This window comes from Mastomys coucha, unplaced genomic scaffold (genome assembly GCF_008632895.1).
Source record: "Mastomys coucha isolate ucsf_1 unplaced genomic scaffold, UCSF_Mcou_1 pScaffold18, whole genome shotgun sequence".
Lineage (NCBI taxonomy): Eukaryota > Metazoa > Chordata > Mammalia > Rodentia > Muridae > Mastomys > Mastomys coucha.
This window is the reverse complement of record NW_022196900.1, coordinates 97,903,029-97,909,028: the sequence shown is the minus strand read 5'-3', so window position 1 is coordinate 97,909,028 and position 6,000 is coordinate 97,903,029.

The following is a 6,000-nucleotide window of genomic DNA, read 5'->3' as shown; positions in this document are numbered from 1 at the left end:
TAAAGACAGTCCGTCCGCAGTGGTGGCAGCCAGGCCTTGTCCTGACCTGGAGGCCCAGCTCGGGTGGGGAGAGCAGGCTTTGGAATGCAGAGCCCTTGTGCCCACCCTTCTTCAGACATGGTTAGAACAGAAAGTGCCTTCCTTTGTCCAGACGTCGGCTTAATAGGATTGGGCAGGGTAGAGAGTGGGCCTCTGGGGGGGGGGGGCAGGCCTCCCCTCCACCCAGCATAGCCACAATGGGGCCCTGTGATGTCACCCAGCCCCCTGCCGTGAGGTTAGGGGCTGTGATAATGGCCCTCAGACTAGAGGTGGGGCAGAAGGCTGGAGACTGGGCCATGGGCTGGACTGGGACACCTGCATGGTAGAGCTAGGTCTAGGCTGGATCGCACCAAGAACAGTACACACACACACATTCACACACACACACTCACACACATACACACACTCCCCTCACTCACACATACACTCTCTCACACATACACTCACACACACATATACTCACACACACACACACACACACGCTCACTCATAATACTCACACACATACACACTCCCCCACATACACACTCACACACATACACACACACACACACATACTCACATACTACACATACTCATATACTCACATACACTCACATACACACTCACAATACTCTCATACACATTCTCTCACACACATTCTCTCACACACACATACACACACACATTCACTCACACTCATGCATACACACTCACACACACACTCCCCCACACACTCACACACATACACACTCACACACACTCTCTCACACACACATACTCACACACACTTATATACACACTCTCACACACATTCTCACACACACACTCACACACAGACACACACACACAGATGTTCAGAAGTCACTTGTTCAGAAGAGATGACATACAGTTCTGCAGACCATTAAGCTGCTGTCATAGAAACATGATGGGCAACAGAAGGCATCGCTAAGGTTCTTAGAGAAGTGGGGCAGAGGAATTAGGGTATAGAACAGTTTCCAGGCCTATGGGGGGCATTGCAGGGAGAAGGTGGGCCTGGGGAGTCAGTGTGAACCGGGACAGTGGAGAACCGTGGGTCTCAGAGCAGTAAGTGGATGCAGACATTGTGATTGGCCAGAAGTCCCTGGACCTGGTCCCTGGTGGAGAAGAGCCCGGCCATCCAGCAGGAGACCTGGTCCTGAGCTGCCAGGCTGCCAGACCAATGTGGAGACTTCATGGCTTGGCCTGAGCTGCAGGCTGGAATGTGATGAGGCTGCAGAACCGGGGCCTGGGCCCTGGGGGAGGCAGGGGCCTCCATCCTCAGCAGGGTGCCCGCCTCTTCCCAGAACCAGGGCTTGCTTCGCCCATGGCCGACAGTTTCAGAATGGGGCTGGAGTGGGGCCTGTTGCCTGGGTGCTGAGGGTAGGGGTGACAAGTCTAGGTGGGGGGTCACCCTGCACTTCCTCCTGTGACAACACAGACACCAAAGCCCTAAGGGCCCCTTGGTGAGGAGGGTGAAGAGATTGAAATGTTCAGAGACTCTCAGCCTCTTCTGGCCTGTGGCTATTTCCACTGTATTCCAAGAGAAACTACCTAGGCTCCAAACGTCAGAGCAAGCAATGGGGTTGAGCTGGTCCTTGTCCTATCCTGAAGTATCGCTCACTTGTAGCTGAGGCATTTTGCTCTGACTTCTGTAACCTCACCAAACCTTGGTGTTTCCATCTGTAAAATGGAGTAAATGAGTGTCTCAGGGAACTATAACCCCTCAGTCAGGCAGTGGGTGAAAGTGGGGCTGAGGGTAGAGGAGGGCTGAGGGTATAAATTGGTAGGCACAGTGCTTGTCTAGCTTACAGGAAGCCTGGGTTCAATCCCCATTACTGCTTAAACCACGACGGTCCACCGTATGATGCCACTGAACTCTCAGGTCCCCAAGCCTCCATCCCTCTCCCCTCTCATTTTGTTGCTCACTGAGCCAGTGGGTGTCGGGGAGGCTGGTGGGTACCAGGCATTGTTCTGCACATAGCATGGGTGTGCATGAGATGGGGGAGAGGGGTGCTGCAAACCCCAGAACCTCACGCACCCACTCTCTTGGCTTGGTTGGTTCCGCCGCATTGCTGCTCCACAGGCCTGCAAGTCAAGTTGCAGCCTTAGCTGAAGGGTGGGAAGTAGGAAGGAGGGGCAGAGAGTCTGCTGGGCCTGGATTTACTAATTAACTGGGAAAATCTAAGGCGGGTGGTGCCTGGTGAGACTGTTTTAACTTGCTTCCAGACCTGGAGCCTAGGGGGAAGGGGCTCCCACCCAGCATCCTCTAATTGCAACCTTGGCCTCTATCTGGACTTCGCTGGGCCCATCAAAGCGCTGCCGCAGTCCCTGCAGCCTGGAGCCCAGGAAGGGCAGCTGAGGAGATTGAGGTCGGAGACACTGGCTCTTCCTGGGTGGGAATGAGCAGGCTGCTGTCACACGGGGCTGTTGGCCGCAGGGTCACTGAAGAGTCAGTATGGCACTGGAGGTGGAAGAGGCTTATCCTAGCCAAATGAAGCCCAGGTGTCGAAGGGCTTAGCCACATCTCACAGATGACGGGTGCTGAGGCAGGACTGGGTTCTTCTCTTGTCCCCCAACCTTCCCGGCTCTTCCCTACCCGTTTTTTTTTTTTTTAAGATTTATTTATTTATTCTTTCTTTGTTTTTTTGTTTGTTTGTTTGTTTGTTTTGGTTTTGGTTTTGTTATGTTTTTTTCGAGAGGTTTTCTCTGTGTAGTCTTTGCTGTCCTGGAACTCACTCTGTAGACCAGGCTGGCCTTGAACTCAAAAATCCTCCTGCCTCTACCTCCCAAGTGCTAGGATTAAAGACATGTGCCACCACTGCCCAGCTATTTGTTTATTTTATGTATATAAGTACACTGTAGCTGTCTTCAGACACACCAGAAGAGGGTGTCAGATCTCATTACAGATGGTTGTGAGCCACCATGTAGTTGCTGGGATTTGAACTCAGGACTCTGGAAGAGCACTCGGTGCTCTTAACTGCTGAGCCATCTCTCCAGCCCTCTTCTCTTACCTTATTTAGCCTCGGTGGGTTGGCCTCTGGACAATCCAGGCTGGTTCAGATGGCCCTCTCTGGTTTCTTTTCCTAAGCCACTCCCATAGTCGTGGCCACCACTACTGCTGCTGAAGTCCACGGGGAGACAGCAAGGGGCATTAGAGGGGCCTGGGTCAAGCCTGGTCTCTGTGCTGGCTTTTACAGAGCAGGAACTTTAGGAAAGAACCAAAGAGCAACACATTTGGGTGCCTGGGGTGTAGACAGTGCTCAGGAATGTTCTAGAGCTCCCCAGATCTTTGTCTCTGTCCCCACCCCACCCCTTTCCCTTTGATTTGAGACAGGGTCTCATGTAGCCCAGGCTAGCCTCCAGCTTACGACATAGCAGAGATCTGTGCACCACCGAGTCCAGCGGCTTAGACCTTGCTTATGGAGCCCATTGCTGGCAGAGTGGGCAGCTTCCTGTTATGCTGGTTGAAGATGGCACCCAGGAAGCTGGTCTTGACTTCTCTCCCTAGAGAGCTAGGTGTCCCTGGTAGGTTCCACACTGCCCTGGCCTCAGTATTCAAACTTTTAAAATGGGCCATCAGCAGCGCTCACCTGGAAGGGTTGCGGGACAGACAGAGTGGCACAGACCAGGTACTCAGAGCAGTGGGTGGCTGGCCCCTGCTGTGCAATGTTTCCCTTTTACCCACAGTGCTCTCTGACAACATCTGTTTGCTTTTAGCTGGCGACATTGACTTTGATCCTTGGTTACAGCAGCTCTTGCCAGCTTTCCCCCACCGGAGCTTACTTTTCTTTGCTTTTATTTCTTGTAAGGCTTACTATTCTCCCATACTTCCTTAAGACTTTGTTTCTAAGTTGGGTGGCAGTAGTGCACACCTTTTATCCCCGGCACTCGGGAGACAGAGGCAGGTTGATCTCTGAGTTCAAGGCCAACCCTACGGAGAAAAAGAAAAGATTTTTGTTCTTTGTTTTGTTTTCTTTTGTTTTGTTACTCTATGTAGCCCTGGCTGTCCTGGAACTCACTCTGTAGACAAGTCCCAGGCTGGCCTCGAACTCAGAAATCTGCCTGCCTCTGCCTCCCAAGTGCTGGGATTAAAGGTGTGCACCCCCCACTGCCAGGCTCAACACTTCTTTCTTTGGAAGAGCCAACAGTCCACTAGCAAAGGAGTGGGGACATGAGCTCTACCCAGCATAGAGAGAATCTATATGAATTATTTGGAAATCCATAGGATCAATCTGTCTATCCACCCATCATCTGTCTGTCTATTTTTGAAACAAGGTCTCTCTGTGTAGCCTAGGCTGGCCCCAAACTTATGTTCATCCTGTTTTAACCTTCTTGGGTGCTGCGATTCCAAGGTATATGTCACCAGGCTTGACTCTCCCCCAGTTATTTGTTAACTCTGCTGTTTATTTGTGTTAGCATGAACTCATGTGTGTTTCTTTCGTACTTTGGGCCCTACAGTGATGTCACCATATTTGCTCATCTTGTCCTACGTCTGCCCACTAGAAGCTTTGTCACCCTATCCTTGTGTGTCAACACAGTTGTCCCCAGTCTCTGCAGACGCTCCCAGCTCACTTTGGGGTTTCCTAAGTCTGGCTTACTAGTGCCATTAGATCCAGGCTGCCTGGGGAACACCTGTGGGGTTCTCATTTAAAGACGTTTCGGGAGGACTAACTGGCTCAGTTTGGCAGAAATGTGTATGTGGATTTCAGAATCCCAAGGTTGAGGAGAGAATGGACTCCCAAAAGCTTCCCTTGGATTTTCACACACACTGGTGTGCATACAAGTGTGTGTGCGCGCACGTACACACACTATACACAGATGAATAATGATACAGTCCAAGGGCATGTCTACTTCTGGTGACTAAAGTGTTTGTTGGGATGTTCAGGCTGCCACCCCTACCATCCACTTGGTCTCTCCAGCACTGGGTCATCTTGTGCCCCCACCCCCACCCCAGTTGGTGCCACCATCTTCCAGGTCCTTGGGAAAGCCTTATATCCATTGGGTTGAAGAGAAAAAGCACACAAGGCTGACAGCCTTAACACTGAGCCACCTCCTATTCCCATGCTCGCTCACCGTGGGACATCAGTAGTCCCTTGGGGACAGGACCTTCGATGATTCTTCAAACTCAATAGACTGTCAGTGGGGACCCTGGCCTCTCTTTCAAAGTGACACTGGTCACCCTGGCTAGGTCAGATAATGGTCAGGCATAGAGAGCCTGACTCAGCCACTGTGCCTAGGACACTCAGGTGGCCTGGCCTGGCCCTAACGGGCAGGACCCAGCTGCCCTGAGTGTCCTGTGTGTCACCCAAGCCCAGCCACACCTGACATAGGCACAGCTCACCAGTGTTGAGTGGGATGGGATCCAGAGAGGTGTCAGATGGAGCAAGGAGCTAGGACAACACCCTAGAGCAAGCAAGCCTCATCCCTGCTGGTCTCTCTAGTCTCCCACAACTCCAGGCTGGGAGTCAGGAAGCCTGAGCTGGGAGCTTACCTGACTCTAATGGCACCACACCCTGCCTAAAACCGTCAATGGCTCCCTCTGGCCGTCGACTTAAAGTCCTCACTGCAGGATCTCTCAGACATCCCATGTCATGCCTTAATAACATCAAATTGCTTGTGGCCCCCTTGCACAACCGTGTGGTTTCACGCCCCCGCACCCAGCTCTGCCTGCCTTGCTCCTTCCAACTGCTTCACTGGTTCTGCCTAGTACCAGTGAGAGGCAGCCCAAGGGCCTCCCTCCTCCAGGGAAGCCCTTCCTTTGGAAGCTCTGCTCACTTAATCATTCCCCCTGCGTGAAATATCTTCTGAAGTCCCCGCTATGAACGACCTGAGATGTAAATCCAGTAGAGGTATATGCTCAGGATTTGACATGGGGCTCCTGACTTCCTTCGAGGCTTTTGCTGTGTGACTTTGGACAAGTCTGAGCTTCAGTTTCCTCCTGAGAAAAAACGGGGCATTCGC